Genomic DNA, 25000 nt, shown 5'->3' with positions numbered 1-25000 from the left:
GCACCTCGGGTGCGCACCTCGCGTGCACCTTCGCTGCGGTGGGCACCTTGGCTGGGTTGCGCGCCTTGGTGGGCACCATGCAGTGCACGAAGTCGGAGCCCGGATTGCCCCGGGCGCGCACCTCCGCCAGGGTGGGCACCTTGGTGCGCACAACTTGCCTGGGCTGCGCACCAGGAAGGGCTCAAGATGGCACCCGCGTTCCGTTTTTTTCACTATCTTTCAGAACGGAAATTTTAAAATCTCATTTTTTTTTGCCTTTTCTGGAAATTAGTGAAGGCAGCGCATCAAAGGTGCGCAACGCTGGTGCGAACCTGGGAGCGCTCCGATGTGTGCTCCAAGGTGCGGCGTGCACGAAGTCGGACCCCGGTTTGCCCCGGGTGCGCACCTCGCGTGCACCTTGGTGCGCACACCTTGGCTGGGTTGCGCGCCCTGGTGGGCACCATGGTGCGCACCAAGGAGCGCTCCGAAGTGTGCTCCAAGGTGCGGCGTGCACGAAGTCGGAGCCCGGTTTGCCCCGGGTGCGCACCTCGCGTGCACCTTCGCCGCGGTGGGCACCATGGCGTGCACGAAGTCGGAGCCCGGTTTGCCCCGGGTGCGCACCTCGCGTGCACCTTCGCCGGGGTGGGCACCTTGGTGTGCAGACCTTGGCTGGGTTGCGCGCCCTGGTGGGCACCATGGTGCGCACCAAGGAGCGCTCCGAAGTGTGCTCCAAGGTGCGGCCTGCACGAAGTCGGAGCCCGGTTTGCCCCGGGTGTGCACCTCGGGTGGGCACCTTGGTGCGCATGCCTTGCCTGGGCTGCGCACCAGGGCGGGCTCAAGATGGCACCCGCGTTCCTTTTTTTTCACTATCTTTCAAAACGGAAATTTTAAAATCTCATTTTTTTTTGCCTTTTTCTGGAAATTAGTGAAGGCAGCGCATCAAAGGTGCGCACCTCGCTGCCCACCACGGTGCGCAACGCCGGTGGGCACCCGGGAGTGCTTCGAAGTGTGCTCCAAGGTGCTGCGTGCACGTTGTCGGAGCCCGGTTTGCCCCGGGTGCGCACCTCGCGTGCACCTTCGTCGGGGTGGGCACCTTGGCTGGGTTTGCCCCGGCTGCGCTCCGAAGCGGGGTTATTGGAGCGCCGCCTCTTTTTTTGTCGGAGCGTTTGGTGGGGTTTCTCGCATTGGCTCTTCCGAGGCCCGGTTGCCACCCTGGCGCGCACGAAGTCGGAAGTAGGGTTAATTGCCCGGGTGCGCACCTTTGCCAGGGTGGGCACCTTACCTGGGCTGCGCACCAGGGCGGGCTCAAGATGGCACGCGCGTTCCGTTTTTTTCACTATCTTTCAAAACGGAAATTTTAAAATCTCCTTTTTTTTTTGCCTTTTCTGGAAATTAGTGAAGGCAGCGCATCAAAGGTGCGCACCTCGCTGCCCACCTTGGTGTGCTCTGAGGTGCGCACCCGGGAGCGCTACGAAGTGTGCTCCAAGGTGCGGCGTGCACGTTGTCGGAGCCCGGTTTGCCCCGGGTGCGCACCTCGCCTGCACCTTGGCCGGGGTGGGCACCTTGGCTGGGTTTGCCCAGGGTGCGCTCCGAAGCGGGGTTACTGGAGCGCCCCCTCTTTTTTTGTCAGAGCGTTTGGTGGGGTTTCTCGCATTGGCTCTTCCCAGGCCCGGTTGTTGGGTGCACTCCCACCCTGGCGCGCGCGAAGTTGGAAGTTGGGTTAATTGCCCGGGCGCGCACCTTCGCCAGGGTGGGCACCTTGGTGCGCACACCTTGGCTGGGCTGCGCACCAGGGCGGGCTCAAGATGGCACCAGCATTCCCTTTTTCTCACTATCTTTCAAAACGGAAATTTTAAAATCTCGTTTTTTTTTTGCCTTTTATGGAAATTAGTGAAGGCATCGCATCAAAGGTGCGCACCTCGCTGCCCACCTTGGTGTGCTCCGAGGTGCCCACCACGGTGCGCAACGCCGGTGCGAACCCGGGAGCGCCCCGATGTGTGCTCCAAGGTGCGGCGTGCACGAAGTCGGACCCCGGTTTGCCCCGGGTGCGCACCTCGCGTGCACCTTGGTGCGCACACCTTGGCTGGGTTGCGCGGCCTGGTGGGCACCATGGTGCGCACCAAGGAGCGCTCCAAAGTGTGCTCCAAGGTGCGGCGTGCACGAAGTCGGAGCCCGGTTTGCCCCGGGTACGCACCTTCGCCGGGGTGGGCACCTCGGCTGGGTTGCGCGCCCTGGTGCGCACCAAGGAGCGCTCCGAAGTGTGCTCCAAGGTGCGGCGTGCACGAAGTCGGAGCCCGGTTTGCCCCGGGTGCGCACCTCGCGTGCACCTTCGGCGGGGTTGCGCGCCCTGGTGGGCACCATGGTGCGCACCAAGGAGCGCTCCGAAGTGTGCTCCAAGGTGCGGCGTGCACGAAGTCGGAGCCCGGTTTGCCCCGGGTGCGCACCTCGCGTGCACCTTCGGCGGGGTTGCGCGCCCTGGTGGGCACCATGGTGCGCACCAAGGAGCGCTCCGAAGTGTGCTCCAAGGTGCGGCGTGCACGAAGTCGGAGCCCGGTTTGCCCCGGGTGCGCACCTCGCGTGCACCTTCGCCGCGGTGGGCACCATGGCGTGCACGAAGTCGGAGCCCGGTTTGCCCCGGGTGCGCACCTCGCGTGCACCTTCGCCGGGGTGGGCACCTCGGCTGGGTTGCGCGCCCTGGTGCGCACCAAGGAGCGCTCCGAAGTGTGCTCCAAGGTGCGGCGTGCACGAAGTCGGAGCCCGGTTTGCCCCGGGTGCGCACCTCGCGTGCACCTTCGCCAGGGTGGGCACCTCGGTGCGCACACCTTCTCAATGTTTTCTTGCCTTTTCTGGAAATTGGTGAAGGCAGCGCATCAAAGGTGCGCACCTCGGTGTGCTCCGAGGTGCGAACCCGAGAGCGCTCCGAGGTGCCCACGAAGTCGAAAGTCGGGTTAATTGCATTGTTTTCCCCGGGTGCGCTCCGAGGTGCGCAACATCGGCGCGCACCAAGGAGGGCTCCGAAGTGTGCTCCAAGGTGCGCACGATGGCGTGCACCTCTGGTGCGCACGATTCGGAGCTCGGTTTGACCGGGGTGCGCACACCTTGGCTGGGTTGCGCACCTTTTGTGCGCTCCAAGGTGCGCACGAAGTCGGAGCTCGGTTTGCCCCGGGTGCGCACCTTCGCCAGGGTGCGCACCTTGATGCGCACGCCTTGGCTGGGCTGCGCACCTTTCGTGCGCTCCAAGGTGCGCACGAAGTCGGAGCTCGGTTTGCCCCGGGTGCGCACCTTGGTGGGCGCCATGGTGCACTCCGAGGTGCCCAAGATTGGTGCGCACCAAGGAGCGCTCCGAAGTGCGCTCCAAGGTGCGCGCGAAGTCGAAAGTTGGGTTAATTGTCCGATTTGCCTCGGGTGCGCACCTTGCGTGCACCTTCGCCAGGGTGGGCGCCTTGGTGCGCACACCTTGGCTGGGCTGCGCACACCTTGGCACCCGCGTTTCCTTCATTTTAAATTTTTTTTTTTTACAATCTCTCAAGTGGGAAATTCTATAATCTCAACTTTTTTTGCCTTTTCAGGAAACTTTTGAATGGAGCGCATCATTGGTGCGCTCCGAAGTGTGCTCCAAAGCTCTCTCCAGCTGCGTGCACCTGCCCCGGCCGCGCACCCGGCCCCGCCCAGCTTCGCTCACCTGTCCCGGGCGTCTGGTGCGGAACCTTAGAGTAAGAAACATCACCGTGCACCTTGGCCAACGTGCGCGACTCGACCGAGCGCGCACTGGCCGAGGTGCACACCGATTTCACCTGGGTGCGCGCGCAGCACCTCGGGCGCACCGGGGTGCGCGCACAACGCCCGGGTTGCACCGTGGCCTGTGTGCTCGGGGCGCCTCGGGTGCGCGCTCGGTGTCGCCCCCGCGCGCGCGGTAGTGCGGGCAGCGCACCCCGGCCCGGCCCGGCCCCGACGAGAACGCAAACGGGCAAAAGGTTTATTCAAATAGCATTGCGATGCCCGGCGAAAAACTAAAAAAGGGTGCAACACCGGGACTTCCCGGGAGGTCACCCATCCCAGTACTACTTCGGCCCAAGCGCGCTTAACTGCGGAGTTCTGATGGGATCCGGTGCACTAACGCTGGTATGATCGCACCCGTTATGAGCTTGTCGCAGTGTGTACTTAGCAAACCGCGACCCACGTGCGAATCCACCCCGGCCACCCACCCCCGTCGAGGTGCACACCCTCCCTCGCGAAGTGCGCCCCGTTCGCCAAGTGTGAGCCCTGCCCGGGTGCGCGCACCTTGCTAGGGCGTCGGGTGTGCACCCGGCCCGGCCTACGTGCGTGCACCTGTAGGGGGCGTCGTGTGCGTGCAGTGTCCCGTCTGCAACGCGGTGCCCACACACCACCTCGGGCGCAACGACCTGCGCTCACATGTGGGCCGAGTGCACCTTGGTGCATGTTCGGGGCGCCTCGGGTGCACGCTCGATCTTGCCCCGGTGCACCAAGGCGCTCGGTTTGCCCCGGGTGCGCACTTGGTGCAAGGTGGGCACCCAAAATAGGGATCAAGCACCAAAACACAAGTTTCGGGATGCAAAATGGGACCCAAGGACCACAAATGCGTTCCAAGACCCATGATGGGTCCACGAGAACAAAAATGTGTTCCGAGACTTAATAAACAAATATTGGGTTTTAGGAGAAGAAACATGCTCTGATGCCCAAAACGAGAATCGACCCCGAAAAGGCCACAGGCCAAAAGTGGGATGCGAGACAAAAAAAAATGGGACCCGAGGACCAAAATTGGGTTCCCAGGTCGAAGACAGGGCAACCGGACAAGAAACGACCTCTAAGGCTCGAAATGAGTCCCGACGACTAAAACTTGACAAGAAGCACCCATCAGGCACCCAACTCGACACCCATGGGATGCCGACCCACCCGGGCTTCCACCTAGCACACCTTGGCACCCACCCACCCTCGCACCCAACCTCGCACCCAACTTAGCACCTTTGAACCCACATTGGCACTCACCCTGACCCTGGCACCTTGGAACCCACATTGGCACTCACCTTGACCCTGGCACCCACCTTTGCACTCACCTTGGGACCCACCCTGGCTCCCACCTCGGCACCCACCCAGACACCCACCTTGGTTCCTTGGCACCCACCTTGGATCCTTGGCACCCACCCCGACACCCACCTTGGCACGCAACTTGGCTACTTGCCACCCACCTTGGCTCCTTGACGCCCACCCCGACAACCACCCCGTGACCTACCCTGGCTAGGGTTGGTGCACACCCACCCTGGTGCCCACCTTGGCACCCACCCTATGACCCACCTTGGCACGCACCTTAGTACCCACCCCGTTACCCACCCTAGGACCCACCCCGTGACCCACCTTGGCCAGGGTGGGTGCCTTGGTGCGCACAACTTGCCTGGGCTGCACACCAGGGCGGGCTCAAGATGGCACCCGCGTTCCGTTTTTTTCACTATCTTTCAAAACGGAAATTTTAAAATCTCATTTTTTTCTTTTTTTTGCCTTTTCTGGAAATTAGTGAAGGCAGCGCATCAAAGGTGCGCAATGCTGGTGCGAACCCGGGAGCGCTCCGATGTGTGCTCCAAGGTGCGGCGTGCACGAAGTCCGAGCCCGGTTTGCCCCGGGTGCGCACCTCGCGTGCACCTTCGCCGGGGTGAGCACCTTGGCTGGGTTGCGCGCCCTGGTGCGTACCAAGGAGCGCTCTGAAGTGTGCTCCAAGGTGCGGCGTGCACGAAGTCGGAGCCCGGTTTGCCCCGGGTGTGCACCTCGGGTGCGCACCTCGCGTGCACCTTCGCTGCGGTGGGCACCTTGGCTGGGTTGCGCGCCTTGGTGGGCACCATGCAGTGCACGAAGTCGGAGCCCGGTTTGCCCCGGGCGCGCACCTCCGCCAGGGTGGGCACCTTGGTGCGCACAACTTGCCTGGGCTGCGCATCAGGAAGGGCTCAAGATGGCACCCGCGTTCCGTTTTTTTCACTATCTTTCAGAACGGAAATTTTAAAATATCGTTTTTTTTTGCCTTTTCTGGAAATTAGTGAAGGCAGCGCATCAAAGGTGCGCAACGCTGGTGCGAACCTGGGAGCGCTCCGATGTGTGCTCCAAGGTGCGGCGTGCACGAAGTCGGAGCCCGGTTTGCCTCGGGTGCGCCCTGGTGGGCACCATGGTGCGCACCAAGGAGCGCTCCGAAGTGTGCTCCAAGGTGCGGCCTGCACGAAGTCGGAGCCCGGTTTGCCCCGGGTGTGCACCTCGGGTGGGCACCTTGGTGCGCATGCCTTGCCTGGGCTGCGCACCAGGGCGGGCTCAAGATGGCACCCGCGTTCCTTTTTTTTCACTATCTTTCAAAACGGAAATTTTAAAATCTCATTTTTTTTTGCCTTTTTCTGGAAATTAGTGAAGGCAGCGCATCAAAGGTGCGCACCTCGCTGCCCACCACGGTGCGCAACGCCGGTGGGCACCCGGGAGTGCTTCGAAGTGTGCTCCAAGGTGCTGCGTGCACGTTGTCGGAGCCCGGTTTGCCCCGGGTGCGCACCTCGCGTGCACCTTCGTCGGGGTGGGCACCTTGGCTTCGTTTTCCCCGGCTGCGCTCCGAAGCGGGGTTATTGGAGCGCCGCCTCTTTTTTTGTCGGAGCGTTTGGTGGGGTTTCTCGCATTGGCTCTTCCGAGGCCCGGTTGCCACCCTGGCGCGCACGAAGTCGGAAGTAGGGTTAATTGCCCGGGTGCGCACCTTTGCCAGGGTGGCACCTTACCTGGGCTGCGCACCAGGGCGGGCTCAAGATGGCACGCGCGTTCCGTTTTTTTCACTATCTTTCAAAACGGAAATTTTAAAATCTCCTTTTTTTTTTGCCTTTTCTGGAAATTAGTGAAGGCAGCGCATCAAAGGTGCGCACCTCGCTGCCCACCTTGGTGTGCTCTGAGGTGCGCACCCGGGAGCGCTACGAAGTGTGCTCCAAGGTGCGGCGTGCACGTTGTCGGAGCCCGGTTTGCCCCGGGTGCGCACCTCGCCTGCACCTTGGCCGGGGTGGGCACCTTGGCTGGGTTTGCCCAGGGTGCGCTCCGAAGCGGGGTTACTGGAGCGCCCCCTCTTTTTTTGTCAGAGAGTTTGGTGGGGTTTCTCGCATTGGCTCTTCCCAGGCCCGGTTGTTGGGTGCGCTCCCACCCTGGCGCGCGCGAAGTTGGAAGTTGGGTTAATTGCCCGGGCGCGCACCTTCGCCAGGGTGGGCACCTTGGTGCGCAAACCTTGGCTGGGCTGCGCACCAGGGCGGGCTCAAGATGGCACCAGCATTCCCTTTTTCTCACTATCTTTCAAAACGGAAATTTTAAAATCTCGTTTTTTTTTTGCCTTTTATGGAAATTAGTGAAGGCATCGCATCAAAGGTGCGCACCTCGCTGCCCACCTTGGTGTGCTCCGAGGTGCCCACCACGGTGCGCAACGCCGGTGCGAACCCGGGAGCGCCCCGATGTGTGCTCCAAGGTGCGGCGTGCACGAAGTCGGACCCCGGTTTGCCCCGGGTGCGCACCTCGCGTGCACCTTGGTGCGCACACCTTGGCTGGGTTGCGCGGCCTGGTGGGCACCATGGTGCGCACCAAGGAGCGCTCCGAAGTGTGCTCCAAGGTGCGGCGTGCACGAAGTCGGAGCCCGGTTTGCCCCGGGTGCGCACCTTCGCCGCGGTGGGCACCATGGCGTGCACGAAGTCGGAGCCCGGTTTGCCCCGGGTGCGCACCTCGCGTGCACCTTCGCCGGGGTGGGCACCTCGGCTGGGTTGCGCGCCCTGGTGCGCACCAAGGAGCGCTCTGAAGTGTGCTCCAAGGTGCGGCGTGCACGAAGTCGGAGCCCGGTTTGCCCCGGGTGTGCACCTCGGGTGCGCACCTCGCGTGCACCTTCGCTGCGGTGGGCACCTTGGCTGGGTTGCGCGCCTTGGTGGGCACCATGCAGTGCACGAAGTCGGAGCCCGGATTGCCCCGGGCGCGCACCTCCGCCAGGGTGGGCACCTTGGTGCGCACAACTTGCCTGGGCTGCGCACCAGGAAGGGCTCAAGATGGCACCCGCGTTCCGTTTTTTTCACTATCTTTCAGAACGGAAATTTTAAAATCTCGTTTTTTTTTGCCTTTTCTTGAAATTAGTGAAGGCAGCGCATCAAAGGTGCGCAACGCTGGTGCGAACCTGGGAGCGCTCCGATGTGTGCTCCAAGGTGCGGCGTGCACGAAGTCGGACCCCGGTTTGCCCCGGGTGCGCACCTCGCGTGCACCTTGGTGCGCACACCTTGGCTGGGTTGCGCGCCCTGGTGGGCACCATGGTGCGCACCAAGGAGCGCTCCGAAGTGTGCTCCAAGGTGCGGCGTGCACGAAGTCGGAGCCCGGTTTGCCCCGGGTGCGCACCTCGCGTGCACCTTCGCCGCGGTGGGCACCATGGCGTGCACGAAGTCGGAGCCCGGTTTGCCCCGGGTGCGCACCTCGCGTGCACCTTCGCCGGGGTGGGCACCTTGGTGTGCAGACCTTGGCTGGGTTGCGCGCCCTGGTGGGCACCATGGTGCGCACCAAGGAGCGCTCCGAAGTGTGCTCCAAGGTGCGGCCTGCACGAAGTCGGAGCCCGGTTTGCCCCGGGTGTGCACCTCGGGTGGGCACCTTGGTGCGCATGCCTTGCCTGGGCTGCGCACCAGGGCGGGCTCAAGATGGCACCCGCGTTCCTTTTTTTTCACTATCTTTCAAAACGGAAATTTTAAAATCTCATTTTTTTTTGCCTTTTTCTGGAAATTAGTGAAGGCAGCGCATCAAAGGTGCGCACCTCGCTGCCCACCACGGTGCGCAACGCCGGTGGGCACCCGGGAGTGCTTCGAAGTGTGCTCCAAGGTGCTGCGTGCACGTTGTCGGAGCCCGGTTTGCCCCGGGTGCGCACCTCGCGTGCACCTTCGTCGGGGTGGGCACCTTGGCTGGGTTTGCCCCGGCTGCGCTCCGAAGCGGGGTTATTGGAGCGCCGCCTCTTTTTTTGTCGGAGCGTTTGGTGGGGTTTCTCGCATTGGCTCTTCCGAGGCCCGGTTGCCACCCTGGCGCGCACGAAGTCGGAAGTAGGGTTAATTGCCCGGGTGCGCACCTTTGCCAGGGTGGGCACCTTACCTGGGCTGCGCACCAGGGCGGGCTCAAGATGGCACGCGCGTTCCGTTTTTTTCACTATCTTTCAAAACGGAAATTTTAAAATCTCCTTTTTTTTTTGCCTTTTCTGGAAATTAGTGAAGGCAGCGCATCAAAGGTGCGCACCTCGCTGCCCACCTTGGTGTGCTCTGAGGTGCGCACCCGGGAGCGCTACGAAGTGTGCTCCAAGGTGCGGCGTGCACGTTGTCGGAGCCCGGTTTGCCCCGGGTGCGCACCTCGCCTGCACCTTGGCCGGGGTGGGCACCTTGGCTGGGTTTGCCCAGGGTGCGCTCCGAAGCGGGGTTACTGGAGCGCCCCCTCTTTTTTTGTCAGAGCGTTTGGTGGGGTTTCTCGCATTGGCTCTTCCCAGGCCCGGTTGTTGGGTGCGCTCCCACCCTGGCGCGCGCGAAGTTGGAAGTTGGATTAATTGCCCGGGCGCGCACCTTCGCCAGGGTGGGCACCTTGGTGCGCACACCTTGGCTGGGCTGCGCACCAGGGCGGGCTCAAGATGGCACCAGCATTCCCTTTTTCTCACTATCTTTCAAAACGGAAATTTTAAAATCTCGTTTTTTTTTTGCCTTTTATGGAAATTAGTGAAGGCATCGCATCAAAGGTGCGCACCTCGCTGCCCACCTTGGTGTGCTCCGAGGTGCCCACCACGGTGCGCAACGCCGGTGCGAACCCGGGAGCGCCCCGATGTGTGCTCCAAGGTGCGGCGTGCACGAAGTCGGACCCCGGTTTGCCCCGGGTGCGCACCTCGCGTGCACCTTGGTGCGCACACCTTGGCTGGGTTGCGCGGCCTGGTGGGCACCATGGTGCGCACCAAGGAGCGCTCCGAAGTGTGCTCCAAGGTGCGGCGTGCACGAAGTCGGAGCCCGGTTTGCCCCGGGTACGCACCTCGCGTGCACCTTCGCCGGGGTGGGCACCTCGGCTGGGTTGCGCGCCCTGGTGCGCACCAAGGAGCGCTCCGAAGTGTGCTCCAAGGTGCGGCGTGCACGAAGTCGGAGCCCGGTTTGCCCCGGGTGCGCACCTTCGCCGCGGTGCGCACCATGGCGTGCACGAAGTCGGAGCCCGGTTTGCCCCGGGTGCGCACCTCGCGTGCACCTTCGGCGGGGTTGCGCGCCCTGGTGGGCACCATGGTGCGCACCAAGGAGCGCTCCGAAGTGTGCTCCAAGGTGCGGCGTGCACGAAGTCGGAGCCCGGTTTGCCCCGGGTGCGCACCTCGCGTGCACCTTCGGCGGGGTTGCGCGCCCTGGTGGGCACCATGGTGCGCACCAAGGAGCGCTCCGAAGTGTGCTCCAAGGTGCGGCGTGCACGAAGTCGGAGCCCGGTTTGCCCCGGGTGCGCACCTCGCGTGCACCTTCGCCGCGGTGGGCACCATGGCGTGCACGAAGTCGGAGCCCGATTTGCCCCGGGTGCGCACCTCGCGTGCACCTTCGCCGGGGTGGGCACCTCGGCTGGGTTGCGCGCCCTGGTGCGCACCAAGGAGCGCTCCGAAGTGTGCTCCAAGGTGCGGCGTGCACGAAGTCGGAGCCCGGTTTGCCCCGGGTGCGCACCTCGCGTGCACCTTCGCCAGGGTGGGCACCTCGGTGCGCACACCTTCTCAATGTTTTCTTGCCTTTTCTGGAAATTGGTGAAGGCAGCGCATCAAAGGTGCGCACCTCGGTGTGCTCCGAGGTGCGAACCCGAGAGCGCTCCGAGGTGCCCACGAAGTCGAAAGTCGGGTTAATTGCATTGTTTTCCCCGGGTGCGCTCCGAGGTGCGCAACATCGGCGCGCACCAAGGAGGGCTCCGAAGTGTGCTCCAAGGTGCGCACGATGGCGTGCACCTCTGGTGCGCACGATTCGGAGCTCGGTTTGACCGGGGTGCGCACACCTTGGCTGGGTTGCGCACCTTTTGTGCGCTCCAAGGTGCGCACGAAGTCGGAGCTCGGTTTGCCCCGGGTGCGCACCTTCGCCAGGGTGCGCACCTTGATGCGCACGCCTTGGCTGGGCTGCGCACCTTGGTGGGCGCCATGGTGCGCACCTTTCGTGCGCTCCAAGGTGCGCACGAAGTCGGAGCTCGGTTTGCCCCGGGTGCGCACCTTGGTGGGCGCCATGGTGCACTCCGAGGTGCCCAAGATTGGTGCGCACCAAGGAGCGCTCCGAAGTGCGCTCCAAGGTGCGCGCGAAGTCGAAAGTTGGGTTAATTGTCCGGTTTGCCTCGGGTGCGCACCTTGCGTGCACCTTCGCCAGGGTGGGCGCCTTGGTGCGCACACCTTGGCTGGGCTGCGCACACCTTGGCACCCGCGTTTCCTTCATTTTAAATTTTTTTTTTTTACAATCTCTCAAGTGGGAAATTCTATAATCTCAACTTTTTTTGCCTTTTCAGGAAACTTTTGAATGGAGCGCATCATTGGTGCGCTCCGAAGTGTGCTCCAAAGCTCTCTCCAGCTGCGTGCACCTGCCCCGGCCGCGCACCCGGCCCCGCCCAGCTTCGCTCACCTGTCCCGGGCGTCTGGTGCGGAACCTTAGAGTAAGAAACATCACCGTGCACCTTGGCCAACGTGCGCGACTCGACCGAGCGCGCACTGGCCGAGGTGCACACCGATTTCACCTGGGTGCGCGCGCAGCACCTCGGGCGCACCGGGGTGCGCGCACAACGCCCGGGTTGCACCGTGGCCTGTGTGCTCGGGGTGCCTCGGGTGCGCGCTCGGTGTCGCCCCCGCGCGCGCGGTAGTGCGGGCAGCGCACCCCGGCCCGGCCCGGCCCCGACGAGAACGCAAACGGGCAAAAGGTTTATTCAAATAGCATTGCGACGCCCGGCGAAAAACTAAAAAAGGGTGCAACACCGGGACTTCCCGGGAGGTCACCCATCCCAGTACTACTCCGGCCCAAGCGCGCTTAACTGCGGAGTTCTGATGGGATCCGGTGCACTAATGCTGGTATGATCGCACCCGTTATGAGCTTGTCGCAGTGTGTACTTAGCAAACCGCGACCCACGTGCGAATCCACCCCGGCCACCCACCCCCGTCGAGGTGCACACCCTCCCTCGCGAAGTGCGCCCCGTTCGCCAAGTGTGAGCCCTGCCCGGGTGCGCGCACCTTGCTAGGGCGTCGGGTGTGCACCCGGCCCGGCCTACGTGCGTGCACCTGGAGGGGGCGTCATGTGCGTGCAGTGTCCCGTCTGCAACGCGGTGCCCACACACCACCTCGGGCGCAACGACCTGCGCTCACATGTGGGCCGAGTGCACCTTGGTGCATGTTCGGGGCGCCTCGGGTGCACGCTCGATCTTGCCCCGGTGCACCAAGGCGCTCGGTTTGCCCCGGGTGCGCACTTGGTGCAAGGTGGGCACCCAAAATAGGGATCAAGCACCAAAACACAAGTTTCGGGATGCAAAATGGGACCCAAGGACCACAAATGCGTTCCAAGACCCATGATGGGTCCACGAGAACAAAAATGTGTTCCGAGACTTAATAAACAAATATTGGGTTTTAGGAGAAGAAACATGCTCTGATGCCCAAAACGAGAATCGACCCCGAAAAGGCCACAGGCCAAAAGTGGGATGCGAGACAAAAAAAAATGGGACCCGAGGACCAAAATTGGGTTCCCAGGTCGAAGACAGGGCAACCGGACAAGAAACGACCTCTAAGGCTCGAAATGAGTCCCGACGACTAAAACTTGACAAGAAGCACCCATCAGGCACCCAACTCGACACCCATGGGATGCCGACCCACCCGGGCTTCCACCTAGCACACCTTGGCACCCACCCACCCTCGCACCCAACCTCGCACCCAACTTAGCACCTTTGAACCCACATTGGCACTCACCCTGACCCTGGCACCTTGGAACCCACATTGGCACTCACCTTGACCCTGGCACCCACCTTTGCACTCACCTTGGGACCCACCCTGGCTCCCACCTCGGCACCCACCCAGACACCCACCTTGGTTCCTTGGCACCCACCTTGGATCCTTGGCACCCACCCCGACACCCACCTTGGCACGCAACTTGGCTACTTGCCACCCACCTTGGCTCCTTGACGCCCACCCCGACAACCACCCCGTGACCTACCCTGGTTAGGGTTGGTGCACACCCACCCTGGTGCCCACCTTGGCACCCACCCTATGACCCACCTTGGCACGCACCTTAGTACCCACCCCGTTACCCACCCTAGGACCCACCCCGTGACCCACCTTGGCCAGGGTGGGTGCACCCACCCTGGTGCCCACCTTGGCACCCACCCATCCTAGCACCCAGCCTGTGACCGGGCTTGGAACCCAACCTTGCACCCGCACCCGTCTTGGCCAGTGTGGGTGCGCACCCATCCTGGCACCCACGTTGTGACACACCCTTTAACCCACGCACCCTAGCACCCACGTTGGCACCCACCTTGGAACCCAACCTAGCAACTTGGCACCCACCCCGTGACCCACCTTGGCATCCACCATAGCAGTCGCCGACTTGGCACCCACCTCGGCACCCACCTTGACACTTGTGGACCCACCTTGCCACTCACCCTAGCATCGACCCATCCTAGCACCCACCCTGGCACCTTTGCACCCTAGCACTCACCCATCCTAGCACCTAACCTGTGACCCACCTTGACACTCACCCTCGCACCCACCTTGGAACCCAACCTAGCACCCACCCACCCTGACACCAACCCTAGCACCTACCCACCCTTGCACCCACCCTGTGACCCATCTTGGCACCCACCCATCCTACCACTCAACCTATCACCCACCTTCTCACCCACCTTGGCATCCACCTTAGCACCCACCCACACTGGCACCTTGGCACCCACCTCGGGCAAGGTGGGTGCACACCCACCCTGGCACCCAATTTAGAACCCACCGAGCATGTTACCCACCTTGGCACCCACATTGCAGCCCACCCTAGTACCCACCCTATGACCCACATTGGCATCCACACCCTAGCACCCAGGCACCTCGACACCCGCCTTGACACCCACCCTAGCACTGAACCTGTGACCCACCTTGGAACTCACCCTAGAACCCACCCACCCTGTGAACCACCTTGGCATCCACCTTAGCACCCACCCACCTTGGCACCCACTCTAGCACTCACCCATCCTAACACCCAACTTGTTACCCACCTTGGCACCCGCCCTCGCGTCCACCTTGAAACCCACCCTAGCACCCACCCACGCAGGAGCCCACCTTGGCACCCAACCTAACACCCACGCATCCTGGCACCCAACTTGTGACCCACCTTGGAACCCACCCTAGTACCCACCTTTGAACCCACTATATCACCAACCCACCTTGGCACCCACCCTATGACCCTCTTTGGAATCCACCCTAGCACGCACCCACCCTGGCACCCACCATGGAGCGCACCCTAGCACCCACCCACCTCGGCACGCACCTCAACACCCACCTTGGTGTGCGCACTGCGCCAACCTCTCAAAGACCCTATGTGGTGCGCTCCAAAGTGTACACCTTTGGTGCGCTCCAAGGTGCGCACCTTTGGTGCACACCGAGGTGCACACCAAAGTGTGCACCGAGGTGAGCACCAAAGTGCACTCCAGGGTGCACACCAAGGCGTGCACCTTTGGTGCGGTCAATGCAAACGAATTCGGAAGTTGGGGTCGATGTCCTAATCGCTGCTGCAGACTACACGTATGAGAATCGGACAAATAGCTTTATATAGGGGAGGTGTTGCGTTTGATGGGTCGACTCCCCTGGTTGTGTGCACTGCACCAACTTCAAAGACCCTGTCTTGTTTAAGAAGTCAAAAGTTGGGGTGGATGTCCTAATCATTGCTGCAGTCTACGCATGTATGAGAATCAGACAAATAGCTTATATAGGGGAGGTGTTGCATTCGGTGGGTTGACTCCCCTGGTTGTGCGCACTGCGCCAACCTCAAAGACCCCGCATAGCAGAAGAAGTCGGAAGTCGGATTTTGGTGAGCACCAAGGCGTGCACCTTTGGTGCGGTCAACGCAGACGAATTCAAAAGTTGGGGTGGATGTCCTAATCGTTGTTGCAGGCTACACATGTATGAGAATCAGACAAATAGCTTATATAGGGGAGGTGTTGGGTTTGATGGGTCAACTCCCTTGGTTGTGCGCATTACGCCAACCTCAAAGACCTTGTTTTCGTTAAGAAGTCAAAAGTTGGGGTCAATGTCCTAATGGCTCCTGCAGGCTACACATGTATGAGAATCGGACAAATAGCTTATATAGGGGAGGTGTTGGGTTTGATGGGTCGACTCCCCTGGTTGTGCGCATTACGTCAACCTCAAAGACCTTGTTTTCGTTAAGAAGTCAAAAGTTGGGGTCGATGTCCTAATTGCTCCTGTAGACTACACATGTATGAGAATCAGACAAATAGCTTATATAGGGGAGGTGTTGGGTTTGATGGGTTGACTCCCCTAGTTGTTCGCATTACACCAACCTCAAAGACCTTGTTTTCGTTTAGAAGCCGAAAGTTGGGGTCGATGTCCTAATTGCTCCTGCAGGCTACGCATGTATGAGAATCAGACAAATAGCTTATATAGGGGAGGTGTTGGGTTTGATGGGTCGACTCCCCTGGTTGTGCGCATTGCGCCAACCTCAAAGACCCTGCATTGCGGATGAAGTCGAAAGTCAGAGTTTGGTGTGCTACAAGGTGTGGTCGAAGGTGCTCACCTAGGTGTGCACCTTTGGAGCACAGGAAAAGTGCCCTCCAAAAGTGCGCACCTTTGGAGTGCACAAAAGTGCCCTCCAAAAGTGCGCACCTTTGGAGCGCAGAAAAGTGCCCTCCAAAAAGTGCCCTCCAAAAGTGCGCACCTTTGGAGCGCAGAAAAGTGCCCTCCAAAAAGTGCCCTCCAAAAGTGCGCACCTTTGGAGCGCAGAAAAGTGCCCTCCAAAAAGTGCCCTCCAAAAGTGCGCACCTTTGGAGCGCAGAAAAGTGCCCTCCAAAAAGTGCCCTCCAAAAGTGCGCACCTTTGGAGCGCAGAAAAGTGCCCTCCAAAAAGTGCCCTCCAAAAGTGCGCACCTTTGGAGCGCAGAAAAGTGCCCTCCAAAAAGTGCCCTCCAAAAGTGCGCACCTTTGGAGCGCAGAAAAGTGCCCTCCAAAAAGTGCCCTCCAAAAGTGCGCACCTTTGGAGCGCAGAAAAGTGCCCTCCAAAAAGTGCCCTCCAAAAGTGCGCACCTTTGGAGCGCAGAAAAGTGCCCTCCAAAAAGTGCCCTCCAAAAGTGCGCACCTTTGGAGCGCAGAAAAGTGCCCTCCAAAAAGTGCCCTCCAAAAGTGCGCACCTTTGGAGCGCAGAAAAGTGCCCTCCAAAAGTGCGCACTTTTGGTGCGCACCAAGGCGCTGGTTCGGTCGTTGCAGGCGAGTTCGGAAGTTGGGGTCGATGTCCTGAGCGGAGGTGCAAACTACACAGGTGTCGGAATCGGACAAATAGCTTATATAGGGGAGGTGTATGCTTCGATGGGTCGACTCCCCAGGTTGAGCGCACCGCGCCAACCTCAAAGACCCTACGGTATGGATGAAGTCGGAAGTTGGGTCCGATGACCGATTCGATTAGTAGGTATGCTCATGAGGTCGGAATTTGGGTCCGATGACCTGCCATGTGCAGGAAGGCGAATGTTGACACTGTGCGTTGCAAGGTGCACACCAAGGCGCTGGTGCGGTCTTTTTAGTCGAGTTCGGAAGTTGGGGTCGATGTCCTGATCGGAGGTGCAAGCTACACAGGTGTGGGAATCGGACAAATAGCTTATATAGGGGAGGTGTATGCTTCGTTGGGTCGACTCCCCGGGTTGAGCGCACCGCGCCAACCTCAAAGACCCTACGGTATGGATGAAGTCGGAAGTTGGGTCCGATGACCGATTCGATATGTAGGCATACTCGCGAGGTCGGAATTTGGGTCCGATGACCTGCCACGTGCAGGAAGGCGAATGTTGGCACTGTGCGTTGCAAGGTGCGCACCAAGGCGCTGGTTCGGTCGTTGGAGGCGAGTTCGGAAGTTGGGGTCGATGTCTTGATCGGAGGTGCAAACTACACAGGTGTGGGAATCGGACAAATAGCTTATATAGGGGAGGTGTATGCTTCGTTGGGTCGACTCCCCGGGTTGAGCGCACCGCGCCAACCTCAAAGACCCTACGGTATGGATGAAGTCGGAAGTTGGGTCCGATGACCGATTCGATATGTAGGCATACTCGCGAGGTCGGAATTTGGGTCCGATGACCTGCCATGTGCAGGAAGGCGAATGTTGGGACTGTGCGTCGCAAGGTGCGCACCAAGGCGCTGGTGCCGTCGTTGCAGTCGAGTTCGGAAGTTGGGGTCGATGTCCTGGTCAGAGGTGCAAACTACACAGGTGTGGGAATCGGACAAATAGCTTATATAGGGGAGGTGTATGCTTCGATGGGTCGACTCCCTGGGTTGAGCGCACCGCGCCAACCTCAAAGACCCTACAGTATGGATGAAGTCGGAAGTTGGGTCCGATGACCGATTCGATACGTAGGCATATTGGCGAGGTCTGAATTTGTGTCCGATGACCTGCCATGCGCAGGAAGGCGGAATTTGGGTCCGATGACCGAGTTGATGGCGTGCCATGCGCAGAAAGGCGGAATTTGGGTCCGATGACCGAGTTGATGTTGATGGCCCGCCATGCACAGGAAGGCGGAATTTGGGTCCGATGACCGATTTGAAGGCGTGCCATACGCAAAAAGGCGGAGTTTGGGTCCGATGACCGAGTTGATATTGATGGCCCGCCATGCGCAGGAAGGCGGAATTTGGGTCCGATGACCTGACATACGCATGGAGTCCGACTCGGGGGCCGATGTTCGATTCGATGACTTGCATTGTGGGTAAAGTCGGAAGTTGTGGTCTTTGACCCGATTCGATGACCAGACTTCGGCTGCTTGAGAATCGGACAAATAACTTATATAGGGGAGGTAGTGTTCTCGAGCATCCTCCCCCCGTGCCCGTTTATGTCGATTGATGCTGGTGCTCGACTGGTTGGAGCGCTCGGATGCAAAAATCTTGCACCAGGATTTATCGATTGTGATGGACACGGCAAGTCTCCTGATTGCTATGCAGGAGCTCATCGTGAATCTCTATGCGGCCTTGGTATGGACTCGACCTGCGGAATGGTTCGGCAATGGTAGTCGCTCCAACACGTCCTTGCAATGGCCACAGAGGTGATTCGACTAGAGCTCCAGTCTAGCTTTTGGGTTGCTTGGCGGACTGGTATAGCCGCGATCGAGTTCCGGCCATGAACGTTTTAGATAGCTCTTGGGCTTTCTGGGACGGAAGTCGGAAGTTTGGGCTGTTGTCCGATTTGATGACCATTCTTCGGATGTGTGAGAATCGGACAAATAACTTATATAGGGGACTGTGTTGTCTCACGCAGCCCCCTCCGTGCCCCTCTATCTCGACCGATGTTGGTGCTTGAAAGGGTTGGGATCGCTCGGATTTATAAACGTGCACCACCATTTGTCGAGTGTGAGGGACGCGGCAGGTCTCCTAAATGCTATGCGGGCGCTCTCTGAGAATCTCTATCCGGCCTCGACACAGACTAGTCTTGCTGAATGGTTTGGCACTGGTAGTCGATCCAACACGTCGTTGTTGTGGCCGCCTAGGCGATTCGATTCGAGCCCCCGTCTAGCTTTTGGGTTGCTTGGCGGATTTTGCCCTATCCGCAAGTGAGCTCGGTCCCTAAACGTTCGAGAAACCCGATTGCTATGCGCCGACTCTCTTTCTTGCGAGCCTCCATCTAGCTTTTGGGTCTCTACGGAACGGAAGTCGGAATCTGGGACCGTTGTTTGATTCGACGAGGCAGACTACGGTTGTGCGAGAATCGGACAAATAACTTATATAGGGGAGGTGTTGACTGGAGCATTCTCCCCCGTGCCCCTCTAACTCGACCAATGCTGGCGCTCGAACGGTGGTAGCGCTCGGATTTTCATTGAGCGCCAGCATTGGTCGATTTAGAGGGGCATGCGAGATTCCCGAATGCTATGCGAGGGCTCTAACGGAAATGTCTATTGGTTTCGGTATGGATGCAATTGCGAGTGGTTCGGCAAAGGTAGTCGTTCCGATGCGTCCATGTCGTGGCCAAATCGATAATTCGATTTGAGCCCTCGTATAGCATTTGGGTCTCTCGATGTGATTCCGCATTCCAGTCCCTTTGGGCACTGCTTGAGCCGCATCCCAGGGGGTTCCCTTCCCAATAATCTGCCTCGCAACCCGATTGCTATGCGGTGAGGCTCCTCGGCCGCCTCGGAACTATCTGTGTATCAGACGCATCGCGGGATAAGGGGTTGGCAACGGTAGTCGCCCCAAGCGCGTCCGATGCTTGGACCATTCCGAGGCGGCCCTGAAGCCTCTTCCGTCTAGCCGTTGGGTCCTTCTCGCCGCATCCCTCGCCTCGCACCCCGATTGCTATGCGGTGAGGCTCCTCGGCCGCCTCGGAACTATCTGTGTATCGGACGCGTCGCGGGATAAGGGGTTGTCACTGGTAGTCGCCCCAAGCGCGTCCGATGCTTGGACCATTCCGAGGCGGCCCTGAAGCCTCTTCCGTCTAGCCGTTGGGTCCTTCTCGCCGCATCCCTCGCCTCGCACCCCGATTGCTATGCGGTGAGGCTCCTCGGCCGCCTCGGAACTATCTGTGTATCGGACGCGTCGCGGGATAAGGGGTTGTCATTGGTAGTCGCCCCAAGCGCGTCCGATGCTTGGACCATTCCGAGGCGGCCCTGAAGCCTCTTCCGTCTAGCCGTTGGGTCCTTCTCGCCGCATCCCTCGCCTCGCACCCCGATTGCTATGCGGTGAGGCTCCTCGGCCGCCTCGGAACTATCTGTGTATCGGACGCGTCGCGGGATAAGGGGTTGTCACTGGTAGTCGCCCCAAGCGCGTCCGATGCTTGGACCATTCCGAGGCGGCCCTGAAGCCTCTTCCGTCTAGCCGTTGGGTCCTTCTCGCCGCATCCCTCGCCTCGCACCCCGATTGCTATGCGGTGAGGCTCCTCGGCCGCCTCGGAACTATCTGTGTATCGGACGCGTCGCGGGATAAGGGGTTGTCACTGGTAGTCGCCCCAAGCGCGTTCGATGCTTGGACCATTCCGAGGCGGCCCTGAAGCCTCTTCCGTCTAGCCGTTGGGTCCTTCTCGCCGCATCCCTCGCCTCGCACCCCGATTGCTATGCGGTGAGGCTCCTCGGCCGCCTTGGAACTATCTGTGTATCGGACGCGTCGCGGGATAAGGGGTTGTCACTGGTAGTCGCCCCAAGCGCGTCCGATGCTTGGACCATTCCGAGGCGGACCCGAAGCCTCTTCCGTCTAGCCGTTGGGTCCTTCTCGCCGCATCCTTCGCCTCGCACCCCGATTGCTATGCGGTGAGGCTCCTCGGCCGCCTCGGAACTATCTGTGTATCGGACGCGTCGCGGGATAAGGGGTTGTCACTGGTAGTCGCCCCAAGCGCGTCCGATGCTTGGACCATTCCGAGGCGGACCCGAAGCCTCTTCCGTCTAGCCGTTGGGTCCTTCTCGCCGCATCCCTCGCCTCGCACCCCGATTGCTATGCGGTGAGGCTCCTCGGCCGCCTTGGAACTATCTGTGTATCGGACGCGTCGCGGGATAAGGGGTTGTCACTGGTAGTCGCCCCAAGCGCGTCCGATGCTTGGACCATTCCGAGGCGGACCCGAAGCCTCTTCCGTCTAGCCGTTGGGTCCTTCTCGCCGCATCCCTCGCCTCGCACCCCGATTGCTATGCGGTGAGGCTCCTCGGCCGCCTTGGAACTATCTGTGTATCGGACGCGTCGCGGGATAAGGGGTTGTCACTGGTAGTCGCCCCAAGCGCGTCCGATGCTTGGACCATTCCGAGGCGGACCCGAAGCCTCTTCCGTCTAGCCGTTGGGTCCTTCTCGCCGCATCCCTCGCCTCGCACCCCGATTGCTATGCGGTGAGGCTCCTCGGCCGCCTTGGAACTATCTGTGTATCGGACGCGTCGCGGGATAAGGGGTTGTCACTGGTAGTCGCCCCAAGCGCGTCCGATGCTTGGACCATTCCGAGGCGGCCCCGAAGCCTCTTCCGTCTAGCCGTTGGGTCCTTCTCGCCGCATCCCTCGCCTCGCACCCCGATTGCTATGCGGTGAGGCTCCTCGGCCGCCTTGGAACTATCTGTGTATCGGACGCGTCGCGGGATAAGGGGTTGTCACTGGTAGTCGCCCCAAGCGCGTCCGATGCTTGGACCATTCCGAGGCGGCCCCGAAGCCTCTTCCGTGTAGCCGTTGGGTCCTTCTCGCCGCATCCCTCGCCTCGCACCCCGATTGCTATGCGGTGAGGCTCCTCGGCCGCCTTGGAACTATCTGTGTATCGGACGCGTCGCGGGATAAGGGGTTGTCACTGGTAGTCGCCCCAAGCGCGTCCGATGCTTGGACCATTCCGAGGCGGACCTGAAGCCTCTTCCCTCTAGCCGTTGGGGCTTTCTCGCCGCATCCCTCGCCTCGCACCCTGATTGCTATGCTGTGAGGCTCCTCGGCCGCCTTGGAACTATCTGTGTATCGGACGCATCGCGGGATAAGGGGTTGGCAGTGGTAGTCGCCCCAAGCGCATCCGATGCTTGGACCATTCCGAGGCGGCCCTGCAGCCTCTTCCGTCTAGCCGTTGGGGCCATCTCGCCGCATCCCCCACCTCGCACCACGATTGCTATGCGGTGAGGCTCCTTGGCCGCCTCGGAACTATCTGTGTATCGGACGCATCGCGGGATAAGGGGTTGTCACTGGTAGTCGCCCCAAGCGCGTCCGATGCTTGGACTATTCCGAGGCGGCCCTGCAGCCTCTTCCGTCTAGCCGTTGGGGCCATCTCGCTGCATCCCCCACCTCCTCGGCCGCCTCGGAACTATCTGTGTATCGGACGCATCGCGGGATAAGGGGTTGGCAGTGGTAGTCGCCCCAAGCGCGTCCGATGCTTGGACTATTCCGAGGCAGCCCTGCAGCCTCTTCCGTCTAGCCTTTGGGGCCATCTCGCCGCATCCCTCGCCTCGCACCCCGATTGCTATGCGGTGAGGCTCCTCGGCCGCCTGGGAACTATCTTCGTATCGGACGCATCGCGGGATAAGGGGTTGTCACTGGTAGTCGCCCCAAGCGCGTCCGATGCTTGGACTATTCCGAGGCGGCCCTGTGGCCTCTTCCGTCTAGCCGTTGGGGCCATCTCGCCGCATCCCCCACCTCGCACCCCGATTGCTATGCGGTGAGGCTCTTCGGCCGCCTTGGAACTATCTTCGTATCGGACGCATCGCGGGATAAGGGGTTGTCACTGGTAGTGGCCCCAAGCGCGTCCGATGCTTGGACTATTCCGAGGCGGCCCTGCAGCCTCTTCCGTCTAGCCGTTGGGGCCATCTCGCCGCATCCCCCACCTCGCACCCCGATTGCTATGCGGTGAGGCTCCTCGGCCGCCTTGGAACTATCTTCGTATCGGACGCATCGCGGGATAAGGGGTTGTCACTGGTAGTCGCCCCAAGCGCGTCCGATGCTTGGACTATTCCGACGCGGCCCTGTGGCCTCTTCCGTCTAGCCGTTGGGGCCATCTCGCCGCATCCCCCACCTCGCACCCCGATTGCTATGCGGTGAGGCTCCTCGGCCGCCTTGGAACCATCTTCGTATCGGACGCATCGCGGGATAGGGGGCTGTCACTGGTAGTCGCCCCAAGCGTGTCCGATGCTTGGACCATTCCTAGGCGGCCCTGAAGCCTCTTCCGTCTAGCCGTTGGGGCCTTCCCGCCCCATCCCTCGCCTCGCACCCCCGATTGCTATGCGGTGAGGCTCCTCGGCCGCCTTGGAACCATCTGTGTATCGGACGCATCGCGGGATAAGGGGTTGGCACTGGCAGTCGCCCCAAGCGCGTCCGATGCTTGGACCATTCCGAGGTGGCCCTGAAGCCTCTTCCGTCTAGCCGTTGGGGCCTTCCCGCCCCATCCCTCGCCTCGCACCCCGATTGATATGCGGTGAGGCTCCTCGGCCGCCTTGGAACTATCTGTGTATCGGACGCATCGCGGGATAAGGGGTTGGCACTGGTAGTCGTCCCAATCGCATCCGATGCTTGGACCATTCCGAGGCGGCCCTGCAGCCTCTTCCGTTTAGCCGTCGGGGCCTTCCCGCCGCATCCCTCGCCTCGCATCCCGATTCCTATGCGGTGAGTCTTCTCGGCCGCCGCGGAACTATACCTGTTATTGCTACTGCATCCTTCGGCTGGTAACCTCCTCTGCCGCCTTGGAACGTTCTCTTTGTCGGACGCGTCGCGGGATAAGGGGTTGGCACTGGTAGTCGCCCCAAGCGCGCCCGATGCATAGACCGCTCCGAGTCGACCTTGCTTTCAGCCTCTCACATGCATAGACCTCTCTGAGTCGACCCTGCAGCCTCTCACGTTTAGCCTTTGGAATCTCGCCTCACAACATGATTGCTATCCTTGATGCATCCCTTGCCTCGAGCCCTGATTGCTTTCTTGGCTGCATCCCTCCTCTCCTCACAGCCCGGTTGTCATCACTGCTTCATCCGTCGCTTCATGCATTCTGGCTGCTGGGCCCTTCCCACCGCACACCTCGATTGCTATCTCTTCTGCATCACACACCCCGATTGCTATCTCTGCTACATCCCTCGGCTCTCACTTCTGCATCCTTCGCCTCACACCTCGATTGCTATCAATGCTGCATCCGTAACCTCACACCCCGATTGCTATGCGGGGAGGCTCCTTGGCCGCCTTGGAAATTTCTGTGTGTCGGACGCACCGCGGGATAAGGGGTTGGCACTGGTAGTCGCCCCAAGTGCGCCCGATTCTTAGACCGCTTCGAGGTGACCTCGTAGCCTCTTTCGTCCAGGCTTCCTGCCTTCAACGCCCTTTTTACACCTCGATTGCTATGCGCGGGCTCGTTGGCGTCTATCACCTCTCTGCGAAGAGTGGCACGATGATTGTTGGGGTAAATCGTAGCAGTCCGATCTCTGGCCTTGGGCCATTGTGAGGGCTGATCGATTTCCTGTGCGCATCTCGTGTTCGCCCAGTAACAGACTCGACGACTTGTAATCGGTCTTGTTCCCGATTGTTCCTGGAGGTAGTCTTCGGAACTCTTGGATTTGACCTGTCACTCGAACTGTCCTCTTCCGAGGATGCTTGTGTGTGTGTGCTTGTGCCATTTCCTTGGCGGTATTAACGAGATATTAAAGAGCGGAGTGAGCGCCTCGCCCAGCTATGTTTGGGGCTCTCACTCCCTTACCCGGTGTGCGACCGCTTTGCACGTAGGTTGCGGAGCATCGCGACTCTTTCGATGTTTGGCGGTTGTCTTCCGGTGATGCGTTGGTCCCGAAGTGCACGTTACTAGCATTTCTGCCATTGTTCTCGATCTTTGGCACGTTCCTTCGTTGCAATTGGATATATATCTCCGTTTATACGCGCAGGCTTCTCCCGCCTATTCAGCGCTGTCCCACTCTCAGCACTCTCGTGGTCTCCTTGGCTTCTCTCTCCCGTGAGCGAGCTCTCTTCTCGAGTCTTTTCCATGTCCCATGGAGGTTGCCTTGCGAAATTCGGGCACACAAACGTGACCGGATAAGAGCGGAATTGCCTATGAGGAGAAGCTCACCTTAGGGAGCAGCAATGCCGAGTGTTTCGACAGAGGGTAGAGGGGGCGTTGTTTGGGCGGTTGCACAAAAGAGTGCTACGTTTGCACTGAAGGTTGCTTCTTCGTCTCCGACGAACTCTTCGAGGCAAAAAAGCTTGTTTACGGGGTCGAGGTGGGACTGTTCGTGCGAGTTGCGCCACCAAAAGTGCGTAGGGGGCATATACCTGGGAAATGGATGTCTCTGAGTGGCCTTACTCGGTCGCGTGCACGGTGCATTCTCTAACGGCAGGACTGTCGCGAGCATGTGCGGTTCGGATGTTTTCGGGTAAAGGGTTCCGTACGGGATGTTCTTCCCAGG

At 60.5% G+C, this 25000-nt stretch overlaps 2 non-coding genes across 2 annotated transcripts; both read right to left on the bottom strand.

Moving 5' to 3' along the window:
• Positions 1-3996: 3996 nt before the first annotated feature.
• LOC131863589 (5S ribosomal RNA) lies at positions 3997-4115 on the bottom strand. The gene has a single exon (XR_009362489.1). It is a non-coding gene; the product is annotated as a 5S ribosomal RNA (ribosomal RNA).
• A 7817-nt stretch (positions 4116-11932) lies between these two features.
• Positions 11933-12051, bottom strand: LOC131863571 (5S ribosomal RNA). Its single transcript, XR_009362471.1, has one exon. It is a non-coding gene; the product is annotated as a 5S ribosomal RNA (ribosomal RNA).
• Positions 12052-25000: the final 12949 nt, after the last annotated feature.

This window comes from Cryptomeria japonica, unplaced genomic scaffold (assembly GCF_030272615.1).
Source record: "Cryptomeria japonica unplaced genomic scaffold, Sugi_1.0 HiC_scaffold_65, whole genome shotgun sequence".
Lineage (NCBI taxonomy): Eukaryota > Viridiplantae > Streptophyta > Pinopsida > Cupressales > Cupressaceae > Cryptomeria > Cryptomeria japonica.
This window is presented reverse-complemented; position numbering and strand designations above follow the sequence as displayed.